Raw genomic sequence first — 13,347 nt, forward strand, 5'->3', positions numbered from 1 at the left:
GAAGAGCAAGAAGTTAAAGAAGACCCGGAATTCGACCAGGTTCTCCAGATCTCCTTCCATGACGAATTGTAATCCAAAAGTGTATTGTAAATATGTAAATATTTGAAAACGTTATTCTGTTTACATTACTGCTATTATACTTTACCAATTCCCTCTAACATTTAAATAAAGAAGTTCGTTTATTTCTTATTGGCGACCAATGCTTGCTCACTTTTTAATTCTTAATTTTAACACATCTAACAAGTTTTGAGATTTGTCTTATATTTTCTATATAAAAATGATGAGTTATGTAATTGTTTGATCAGCATTCCAGTGTGTTGTTTTTCCATAATTGTTAACGATACCAAGACCTCATTATTTTAAGATGCTTCCTCTGCATATTGTTAGCTCCTTCCTTACCCACTGAGATTGTCATAGTCCTTTATCACTGTTATCTTTTAATTGATTTCATTTAGTATTTACTGCAACTTACTTGAAGTACATTGCTTGAATACTGTGAGTATTTAGGTATTAAATGTGACATTATTATAATGTGATGATAAACAAAGCCATAGAATAATCGTTATTTGATGTTTTATGTTTCAACAGATATCTATCATTAATTAGAGAATTACAAGAACCTTGGAATTCTGATGCTTTATTTCTAATCGGTTATACTCGGTCGTTGCTGTTGACAACTGAAAAATTTCATTATCAGTAGACTTTTTATCGGCAAGAACCAAGAACATTTAACAATTTCATTAACAAAGTACGTATCTATCATGAACTTTAATGTATTATTACTTATTTATTTCCATATAAATATGAGTTTCTTGTTATTTCATCGAACTAGACGGCGTTTATTTTAAGTGGATGTCACTACTAGTTCTAAAGTTATGACAATTTGAAAACTTTTAAGATGGCCGATGGCAGCCATCTTGAAATTTCAAAACATTGATTTCAGTTAGTTTTATGTAACTTTTCTCTTAGAACAAATCGATGTTTATTTGAAGTGGATTTCACTACTGGTTCTGCAGTTATGACCATTTAAATACATTCAAAATGGCCAATGACGGCCATTTTGAATAATTCATCTGTAAAACGTTTCCAGATGCATAACAAGTTTGTGTCTCGCTATTTTTTTGTAGCTCATACCGTCCACTATCACTATGCAAAGTTACACGCTGGTGTCCAAAAGTGAAATGTTTTTATGAAAGCCAGCTGCACTATTAGAAAATTTGAACTTTGAATAAAGTTTTTACACAACATAACCGGCCAAATACTGAATTATACTTAGTTCTTTGTCAGAAAAAATATTGGATAATGGTATTTCACTAATAGATAAAGTATTATGTTTACTTTTTGAAAGTTCTTTAAGTATGTGATTGGCAACTTCAGTAAGCAAAGTATTGGTCAATAAAACATCTTCGAACTTTGACGGCAATAAATTTTCATAAAGAAGGCTATAAAATTGAGAATAAAATTTTTCTGCATCAGCATTCTATTTTAAAATAACAACCTGAAATTTTTTCCAAAAGATAAATAGAATCTTCAGTACTAAAACAAAAACTCTACTTTGAAAATTTAACTCAAATTTCTTCAGCCAAGAATAAATTATTTGACAATTTATGTCCACATTCTTCAACAATTTTCTTAAGATCAAGATGACTAAATTTTATGGAGTTTTTTTCTTCGCTAATTAAGTTGATTTGTTCGTGTTTGGAAGTTTGATGTCTTTTCAGGCCACATTTCGTTTTATAAACTTTACAACACAAGTCGCACAAAAAATTGGATACTAAACATCCTTCAGGTAATAAAAGATCTAGATCTTGCTCAATTTCCATGTTATCGTTGAAAATCCCATCAGTAATAGCCCTATACAGATCATCAAGGTGTGTTTCTGTCTGAAGTTCACTGCTCATTTTTTAAACTTGTGCAGATTGAACGGGCCGAATATCAAAGTTCAAGTTAAAACGGCAAAACAATAGAAACGGCCCGTGCTTCCAGACTATGTATTTCTTATGACTATGATAATATCTTTACTACAGATATCTTTAATAACTCCATCCAAAAGGGTATCGTAAAAACTGATATATCGGACCACTTCCCTATTTTCTTAACCCTTAACACAACGTTATCAAGTAAAATTAAACAAAGTAGAACTGTAAAAAAACGAATTTACAACGGCAAAAAAATAAATGATTGCAAACATCAACTATCATTACTTCTAGGGATTGCAATCCCGCATTAATTTAGCGCATGCGAGATCCCGCAAAAACTACTACGGGATCCGCGGGATTTGCGAGATTTTGAAACTATAGACGATATTTGATAACTCTAAAAACGCTAAGCCCCCGAAGGATTCTGGTATATGTTTGGGGATTTAAAAATAAGCGATACAAAGTCTACGAGATTCTTAACTGCAGTTAGTTGTTTTTAATTACAGATTTATTTAATACAGTTGTGAAATGGGTAGCAATGATCACTGCGTTGTATATGGTTGTGCAAATAGTCGAAATAAGCGTAAATAAAAAATAAATGTCATTGTGATAAATATATTCGTACTTATAATAGGTTACAAAATGCTGAACTTTTTGAATGACTTCATAAGCGCATTGATAATGAAGCAAAAAAGTTACATTTTATAATCAAAAATCTACTCAAAAACACAGAATTAATCGTAAAGTAAACTCAAAAACAGCTATGTTTTTAGTCCTTGTAAAATTATGACTGGGGCTTATAGATAGTGACTTAGCATTTAGATTCAAAATACCACAATTTCTAGTGTGAAGCATTTTAAATACTTGGATACCTTTTATGTCTACAGTACTCAAAGAATTCATATATTGGCGAACCAAAGAAGAAACTAAAAATGCTTATCCAATATGCTTCGAGAAGTTTCCCAATGCGGTTGGCATAATAAATTGTACTGTAGGAGCAATAGAGATCACTAGTTTAGCTAAAGCTCTGGCCCAAACCTATTCAACATATGAATCCAAGAATACCTGGAAGGTTTTAATTTTTATAACTCCCATTGGTACTGTTTCTTTTATTTCAAAGGCATATGGAGGTAATGCATCACATCGATTTATTACTGAAAAATGTGGTATCTTGGATAAAATTTTATCAGGTGATTCCTTAATGGCAGACAAAGGATTTAATATTAGTGATTTGCTAATTGGGAAGGGGTCACAGCTTGTTATTCCTCCTTTTTTAAAAGAGAAAGGAAAATTCTCTAAAAGAAATACCACAAAAACCTCTCATGTTGCTAAGGCACGTATTCATGTGGAAAGAGCAATTTCCAGAATAAAAAAATATTGTATATTGCAATGTGTTTATCTTTTAAAAAGAAAAAACCAGTTTGACAACATTTTGACAATTTGCAGCGCATATACTAGTTTAGCTCCTCCATTGGTATCTCTATAAACTACCTGCTATCAATTTAATTAACACATGTAATAAGTTTGATTATTTATAATAATATATTTGTATGTCTTTTTTAATACATTTAAAAAATTGAAATGTTTTATTTCCTTTGCTGTAAGCGAGAAATAAAAAAATTATAATAGTCAAATGGATACAAACTTTGGTTCTGTTTTGCAATGCATTTTTTCAATTAAAGTTGTAATATATATATTAAGATTGTCTTAATAATAACTTTTAATTATTATTGTTATTTATTACAATATACAAATACAAATTTTTAACTAAGTGACCTTACCTTTTTTTAATTATAATAAATTATAATAAAAAGAGAAAATGATAAAATGTACAAACAAAATTATTGCTAAAATAAGAAAACGGTACACCTAGCAAATTTGTTAAATATGTTAGTTTATAGTAAATTTATAATTTAATTATAGTTAGTTTTTAGTTAAATAGAAAAATTTGCAGGTGCTTCAGTCCAACCATTTTTTTAAATTTTTGAACCATTTTCAATATAAAGTTTTTTAAAAACATCTTGATTTATCTCATAAAGTTCTTCTCCTACATCAGTAGCTGTTACTGGAAGATTCATGTTAAATGCACCAAGTGCGTTGATCACAAGGGTTTGTTTGTTCCCACTTCTATTTATACCACGATTACCTAAATAATCTTGAAGCTTTAGTATGGTTCGCTTCTCAAACTCAAAACAATTTGACTCCAAAAAACTTAAAGTTTAAAATAATGAAAATGTCAATTCTTAATGTATATTAAGTTGCATATTATATTAAATATTATACATATTATATATATTATAAATATTATAAATATTATACATATTATATTAAAATTGTCGTCCTATTATGAAAGGTTGTTCAACGCAATGCCAATTTTATACTTTGATTTGTTATCCCCGATCGATCCCACAATGCATATCGAAAGATATATTAAAAAGTTATCAAATATCGTTTATCGCTTTTAAACAAAAATGGTCAATTCTTTTAAATAAAAAGACAAAAAAGATATCAATTTAAAAGTGTTTAATGTATTTGCGAAACAAATCCATTTAAGAATTTATTTTCAGCTATCAAAATATTTTTCTTAGCTATAAATATAAAAAAATCATACAAAAATAAGCAATTATTTAGCAAAACATTAGTCAAACTCGTTCAAAATTTTTTATGTTTAATTAATGATTATGTTGAAATTTTCGCTAATGAGTACGTTGAAATTTTTGTTAATGAGTATGTTGAAAACGTGAAATTGAAAACGTGCGTGCATAATTATAAAAAATATACTTTTAAAAACTACTTTTTAAAAAGTCTTTAAAAATTATTTACATCAAGATTTTAAAACAAAAGTACTAAGCATGTCGCAAAATAAAACTATGTGGAATTATTTTTAAAAAAATGATAATGAAGAAAATGCGAAGTGCATGCTATGTTCGGCTATTTTAAAAATTAATCAAAGATCAATTAAAGGGTTATTAATCCATTTAAAAGCTAAACATGGCACCGATTTAAAATCAAACGTTTTACAACAAGACGGAGCTTCAACTTCAAAACAGCATGAATCAGTTGAACTAGAGCCTAAAATAAACATCGACTGCGAAGACGAAGAAGTAATTCCAAAAGTCACAACAATTGACACGTTTTTCGTAAAGGAAATTTCTATGGAAAAAAATGGTATCGCGCATGGTTGCAAAAGATGGCTTTACATTTAATTAGGGAGCTTAGGCAATTTTAATAGCCAATGTAAATCTTTTTTATTTAAAATGCATTGGATTCCTTAATATATTTTATTTTCAAAATGGTTTCAACCACTTCTGTAGCTTATTTAGTTCCAAAGATATTCGTGTTTTAATATTTTCAATTCATATACATTTTATGAAATATTTCCGTAAAGTTTCTCGTTAAACTTTTGGCACCGAAAAAAAAAAACTTTAACTTTTTTTTTTCTTGCGTAAAAAGTTGCGTTAACAATAAAATATCTGAAGACGGGGGAAATTTATAAAATTTCCACTTAAAAAACAAAAAACCCACCCTATTAGATAACCAAAAACAAAAAAAAACAACTGATTGACATAATAAATAAATAGTTGCAAAATCTATTTTTATGTGGGGACGAAAGAATTAGCTTAATTTACTTGTATATAAATAAAACTGAAACATTTAGAATTAAATAACTTGATCAATTCTAAAGCAAAACGATGTCCCTAAAAAAATTATAGTAGTGCAACCTTTTCTAAAAAAAATAACATCTATATATACATATATACTATTTATTTTCATGGGTGGGTTTTCATTCTTCGACACCTACATAAAATCATTTGTTGCGTTTTTTTTATCGAAGTTTTTCAAAAACGTTCGGTATATTTTTTTCCGCGATAAAATGTCACGTGACAAAACTCCCTAATTTAATAGTTTTTGCACATCTTCAGATTTACGGTACTTGTTTTCAAAGAGTGGTTTCCGGCTCCCTACTTCACCTAATACTATAAGATCGATGGTAGTTAAATTCTCAGATTCTGTAAAAGCCGATATAATGCAAAAATTCACATCACTAAAAAAGCAAAATCAAAAATTTTCAATAACGTTTGACGAATGGACATCACAAAATAGTCAGAGATACTTAAACTTAATTTTACATATGGAGGCGAAACACTTTAATCTTGGATTGATTCGAATCCATGGATCGTGTAATGCAGAATATTGCGTCAAGTTCGTTTCAGAAAGGCTAGATAGCTTCGATATTGACCTCCAAAAAGACATTATTGCCATGACCACTGATGGATCAAGTGTGATGGTAAAAGTCGGTAAAATGATGTCTTGTTATCAACAACTATGTTATGCTCATGGAATACAACTTGCAGTTATTGATATCCTATACAAGAAAAACAGCGGAGAAGTCGAAGAATCGTTTATTACATATTAAAATTGTGAAGAAGAAGATGAGTATGGTAACACTGAGGATGATGAAGTTATAAATAAAGAATATGGTTTGACAATGATTTTGGACCGACCATCTGCTGAATTGGTTAGCAATTACAAAGATCTCATGAAAAAAGTGAGAAAGGTTGTAAAAATATTTAAAAACTCTCCTGTCAAAAAGGACACATATTTACAGAAGTATATCCTACAAGAACACGGGAAAAGGCTTCAGCTGCCTCTTGATTGTAAAACTAGGTGGGACAGTATGTTTGATATGTTAGAAAGATTTCATAGACTAAAAGTGTGTATTGAAAAAGCCTTAATTGATGTTGGGTCAGAAATTCGTTTCACCCAAGAAGAGTGGTCCCAAATCAATGATTTAATTATTTGCCTGGCACCACAAAAACTTGGTCTCAATTTTTTATGCAGGAGAGAATCGAACCTTGTCACGGCGGAAACAACTTTTCAATTTATGCTAGATAAATTGCAAAAGCAATCATCGCTTTTAAGCATAGATTTAGCCGCGGCACTTCGTGAGAGGTTTACACAACGTTGTAATAAGAATTTTAATGGACTACTAGTTTACTTACAAAATCCGACGAAGAAAATGAACTCGAAGAAAAAGAAGCTGTAGATATTATTAACAATTCCCAAATACTTACTCCTACAATTCTATCGCTGAAAAAAGAATTGGAAAATCAAACACAGAAAGACAAGAACAGCTGGACAGAAAATGTAAAGGAGAGACCAAATTTAGATTCTTTAGACTTTGATAAACTATGGAAGCCGGAAATGTCTGCCTATGAAAGTAATGGAGTAAGAGGCAAGTTTCTAGATATAGCGCATAGTTACTTGATGACCATACCACCAACAAGCGTAGAGGCCGAGCGAGCTTTTTCAGCTGCTGGTTACATATCCAGTCCTTTGAGGAGTAGATTAAGTCATGATACCTTAAGTAGGGTCTGTTTCTTAAGAGCGCATTTCTTACAATGATTTTCTCATTTTGATATTAAAAAAAAAAAAAATAAAGCTAATAGACGTTCTGCGTAAAGCTAAAAGATTTCCTATGTACTTTAGCTTATCTTTTTGTTCATTAAATGTTAAGAATTATATTGATTTACAAATGAATTGCGTTTTTTGGCTTTATTTCCCTTATCTTATCAATTTAACAAGTTGAGTATATTTTTTCTGAAATACGTGAAAGAAAAATACAATTGTCATTTTGCCTTTTATAATGTGCATAAGAAACCTACTAATCCCGCGAGGAATCCCGCGGGATCCGCACAAAAATTAAAAAATTCCGCGTGGATCCCGCGGGATTGAAAAGTGTGCGGAATTGCAATCCCTAATTACTTCATTGGGGGCACATCAACTTTAATGAAGATGCAAGTACTATTTATAATAAATTCTTTGAAAGATTCTACTCAGTATATGACGCGAACTTTCCAGTACGTAAAAAAGTTATGTCATAAAACCTTCAATAGTTTTTGGATTACAAAAGACTTTAAAAAATCTTCGAAAATAAAGCAGAAGCTGTATATTAAATATTTAAAAACTAAATCTTCTGCAAATGAAAAAATATAAAAATTATAAAAATTTATTTGAAAAAATTCGCAAAAATCTAAAAAAAAATTATTATACTAATCTGATCAATAAGTTTAAAAACAACTCAACGCGCACCTGGCAAATAATAAAAGAGATAACAAGAAAATCAAAAAATTACTTAAGTTCTTTACCACAAACTATAAAATTTGAAGATGTAAATATATGTGAACCGAGCAAAATTGCAAACATATTTAATAAATTTTTTACTGATATTGGAACCAATCTCTCTAAAAAAATTCCTAGGACCGAAAATTCGTTTAAAGACTTCTTGTGTCCTATAAATAAATCTCATTATAACAATGAGTATTCTTCTGAATTATCTCACGACGAGCTCGATATAGCGTTTAAATCTTTAAAAAGAAATAAAGCTATTGGTGCTGATGAAGTAAGTGGTAACATAGTTGCAAAATGTTATGAAAGTCTGAAAGATATTTTTTATAAAGTGTTTAATGCATCTATAAAACAAGGAGTTTTCTCGGATCAGTTGAAAATTGCGAAAGTCATACCAATTTACAAACAAGGCGATAAAACAAATATCAACAACTATCGCCCGATTTCGGTTCTTTCAACTTTTTCAAAATTATTGGAAAGAATAATATATAATAGAATATTTAAATATTTTAACTAAAATAATATACTATATTCCAAACAGTTCGGCATTAAAAAAAATATTTCAACTGAGCACGCAATTATTCAATTTGTTAGGTAAATCTCAGAATCTTTCGAAAAAAAACAATATAACCTAGGAGTCTTTATTGATCTTTCGAAGGCTTTCAATACTGTTGACCATAAAATATTGCTTAAAAAGCTCGAATACTATGGAATCAAAAACAACATGCTAAAATGGTTTCATAGTTACTTTTCAAATAGAAAGCCATTTCTTACCTACAATGATGGCCTTCAAAGTGACTATACTGAAATAACCTGCGGTGTTCCACAAGGCTCTATTCTAGCAACTCTTATGTTTTTAATTTATATTAATAATTTAAGCAAAGCAGCTATTCTTCGGAGTATTATGTTTGCTGATGATACGAGTTTATTCTTATCAAACAGTAATATTAATGAGCTGTTTTCTGATATGAACAAAGAACTTAAATGCGTATCTGAGTGGTTTAAATGTAACAAATTGACCTTAAACCTTGATAAAACAAAATACATTCTATTTCACTCTATATCTAAAAAACATTTTTTTACCAACAACCATGCCAAAAATTCTTATTGATGAACTAGAAATAAAAAAGGAAACTTTTACTAGTTTTCTTGGCATTTATCTTGATGAAAATGTTTCATGGAAACCACATATTGACTAAATTTGTACAAAGGTTTCTAAAAATATAGGAGTCCTCTATAAGTCAAGAAATTATTTAAACAAAACCATTTTAATCCAACTCTATTACTCATTTATACATAGTTATATTAACTATGTATAAATGCATAACTATGTATAAATGAGTTAATATAACATAGTTATATTAACTCATTTTTACATAGTTATATTAACTATTTATACATAGTTATATTAACTATGCAAATATTGCTTGGGGAAGTACAAGCAAAAGTAAGTTGCGTACTCTTTACCATCGTCAGAAACACGCAATACGCTTAGTTTGTTTTGAAAATCGACTTAGGCATTCAAAGTTTTTATTCAAAAATGTAAAAGTACTTAACATTTATGAAGTGAATGTATATAAAATATTATGCTTTATGTTTTAATTTAAAATCAATCCGTCCTTACACGTTTTTAAAGATTTTATTACCTTAAAAACAAAAAATAAGTATACACTACGAAATGATTGAACCATTTAGTCGAACAAAGTTCAATCAGTTCTGTATAGTTTATCGTTCACCCAATCTCTGGAACAAAATTGTTTTACCTAAGTTATCAGTTACCTTCCCAGTCTTTAAAAAGAAACTAAAAAAATTCATTCTCTTTAATGACAATATGTTAAAATACTTTTAAAAATAAGAAATTTGTGTAAACACGCTCTTTTGTTTTTTGTATTTTGTCATTTTTATTTGTCTTTATTTATTAATGGTTTAAGTTATATTCTATTATAACTTTTTATGGTTCTGGCGATAAGATCATTAGATCTTCTATAAGATACCAAGTTTTTTATTTAAATTAGTCTATATATCACGGATTTTATTGCATAACGAAAACATATATTTCGGATTTTGATGTATTACGAGAACATGTCATGGATTTTGTTGTATTGCGAGAGCATGTATCACGGACTTTATTGTATTATAACTAAATAAATGTAAAACTGAAAAAAAAAAAAAAAAAAAAAAAAAACATTGGAAAAAAATAATTACTACATTTCAGTTAAGCAATTTTCTTCCTGGGAAAAATCTGAAAAATTTGAAAAATCTGAAAAAGAATCTGTTGTCTCCCTGATATGATATCTTTTAGTAATCTATTTGAAAAAGAATCTGTAGTCTCCCTGATATGATATCTTATAGTAATTTCCTCACCCCTAAAGTTTATGTCTTTACCAATTTGAACAACAATATTAGTTGTCATTGTAGATATCTCACTTAATTTTATAAGAAGATAAATCAAATGAATCGGTCTCTCTATAATTTTATAACCAGGACCTACGTTTGGAAAGAATGAGTATATACAATTCACTTGAGATCCGTTACTATAGGATGAGCTAATCACATTGTTGAGTACTCTAATAGTATTTACACTTGATATTCTAACTATATCGTCAGACTCATACTCAACATTTGAATCCAACTGTTTTTTAGTAAATCCCAAAACTGACGCTATGCTATTACTCACATTAAAGTCTAACAAATAGTTAGCAGCCAATTTTACAGTTAATTTTAATGTATTTAAATTAGCTCCTATTTTAATGTGATCAGGAGAAAAACTAATTTTATTTTGAGCAACATAACTTGCACTTTGAGATGTATAGCTTTTTATTGCGGTTGATACAGACTTCAGTAAGTAATCATTCATATCTTTTACATCATAACTACCCTCTGGAGTTGCTATATTCTCCTAATGAGTTCCATCATCCATACTATACCTAAGAGAATTGTTGATGCTGGTAATATTTGGAAAGCTATTATACGTATCAATTCCAACCAAAGCCATTTCATAATATTTTTTTTCACCAAAATCAATTTTTTGAAAAAAATCTGTTGTTATCACATTTGAATTTCCATTCACTTCTAATACAAACCCTGACATTTTTTATTACGCACAATGTTTTATTCTAAACCACTCACATCTTTTGGAACATAAAATTCATCCAATCCTCTTCTATATTTTCCACAATACTTTTCAGATGATATATCTAGAACCACAAATCCTTTAGGTTTAGAGCAACATTTCTTACAAAACTCTTTAAATCCTTTTAAAATCATGTCATATGAAGCATGATCTCTATAAATATGATCTACATTTTTGTCATCCTGAGGAAACAAACAAATAAAGTTTGAATTTGTTCTAATCGAATATCTATCAAGATCAAAATAGTTTTGAGCAAGATAAAAGCAATCTGCATTAGAATGTCTTATTCTAGTGAAATAACTCTAACATTTATTTTGCTTTTCTCCTTTTAAATCATCAAATATCATCAAATTATTCTTATTCGGATCAAGTCTTTCAGGATCTGGTACAACATCAGCATCCTCAAAAAACTCACACTCTATATCAGTTTTGTTGTGATATATTTGCGAAAAATCCTCTATAACAAAATCTACACTCGCACCTTCTTTAATCTTATTTTTGATATTAAACAGTGCAAGAATGACACTTTTCGACAGTTTTCTATCAAAGCAACTTTTCACTATTTTGTATTCTGGCTGAAAAAAAGATTTCCCAAAAACTTGCAAGTTGTTGTAATCCAGCTATCCAGGTCTTAATAGCAGATTCAACATCAATGTCGTTTTTCCACAACCAGACTTTCCAACAATTAGTCCTCTAATGTCTCTAGGAAACGAACTGTTATTATTCCTTATGCTATCTTTATCCCATGACAAATCGGTATTGTCCATTTTAATATTAAAAAAATCTTTTTTAAATAAAACATGCACTGTGTCAAATGCAAAAGAGAAACAGATACGCTCAACTTGAGAAATTCTATAAGCAAAATTAATATAAATATAAACTTGCTCCGTTTGCAAAACAGCAAAAATAAAATTGTTTCATCAACTGGACCTAAAAAAGGAGGTGATTTGGTCAACTCCAACAACAAAATATCCAGCAAAATCAAACTCCCGTGGGCTAAATTTCCTGGAGAAATGCACATTCCTGGTATGAACTTTGCAGGTCCCGGTACAAACTTAGACGAAAGGCTCACTTCCACTGATGCATATAGAGATTGGAGCAAACCTGTCGACAGGGTGGATAATACAGCCTACCATCACAACCTTGCTTTCAAATATTTTAGCGACCGGCAAAATAGAAATTTAGCAGATCAAATGATACTTGAAGAGATGGACTCCATACCAAGTCCAACACAAAGAGAAATAAACGAAAGAAAAATAATCAAACCCATCGTTAACGCTAAAGCCAAATTCGGACTTGGAGTTAAAAAAAACTATCAGCGACCAGTTCACTAAAATGGACTGACGAACTTGCAAACGAACTTCATAAACCAGTGAGACAGCATTTCATAAGAAGAAAAGTGATTGTAAATGATATCGATGAAATATGGGCTACTGATTTAGTCGACATGCAATCTTTTTCAAAATTCAACAACGGGATAAAATACTTACTCATGGTTATAGATGTATTTTTAAAGTACGGATGGATCGAACTGTTAAAAAGTAAAACTGGTGTTGATGTAGCTGACGCTTTAAGTAAAATCTTTAAAGAAAGAAGGTGCACAAAAATGTGGGTGGATAAAGGAAAAGAATTCTATAAGAAGCATGTAAAAGCGCTGGGTGTGCAGTTATACTCCACTGAAAATGATGAAAAAAGTTGCGTAGTTGAACAATGGAATAGAACGATGAAAGAAAAAATGTTCAAGTACTTTTCAGCTAATAATACTAAAAAATATATTGTCGTTTTATATGAGCTGATAAGTAACTACAACAACACAAAACACTTTTCCATTAAAATGACTCCAGTTGAAGCTAGCGATAAAAAGATTAAGAATATTGTTTGGCTAAATTTAAATGGAGATAGATCCGAAAGACCAGATCCAAAATTCACCATTGGTGACAAAGTTTGGATAACTAAAAAGAAGTCAAGTTTTGAAAAAGGATACACGCCAAGATGGACTGAGGAGGTATTTACTGTATCAAAAATTCAGTACGCAGACCCACCGACGTATAAATAGCCGACAATAATGGTGAAGAAATACAAGGTACTTTTTACGAGCAGGAAATGCAAAAAACTAATTAAGAAATATTTAGAATTGAAAAAGTGATTCGTAAACAAAAGAACAAA

At 29.7% G+C, this 13,347-nt stretch overlaps 1 protein-coding gene and 1 pseudogene across 1 annotated transcript in view; one reads left to right on the plus strand and one right to left on the minus strand.

Annotated features, from left to right (window-relative positions):
* LOC149876752 (uncharacterized) overlaps window positions 1-13,347 on the minus strand; it is a 32,667-nt gene that overhangs the window by 12,967 nt on the left and 6,353 nt on the right. The gene's annotated exons all lie outside the window — the stretch shown is intronic.
* On the plus strand, window positions 2,525-3,405 carry LOC149876753 (uncharacterized; annotated as a pseudogene).

The sequence above is a fragment of the Hydra viridissima genome, unplaced genomic scaffold (genome assembly GCF_058129835.1).
Source record: "Hydra viridissima isolate aposymbiotic clone 2 unplaced genomic scaffold, HvirCarnegie_v1 scaffold_18, whole genome shotgun sequence".
Classification (NCBI taxonomy): domain Eukaryota; kingdom Metazoa; phylum Cnidaria; class Hydrozoa; order Anthoathecata; family Hydridae; genus Hydra; species Hydra viridissima.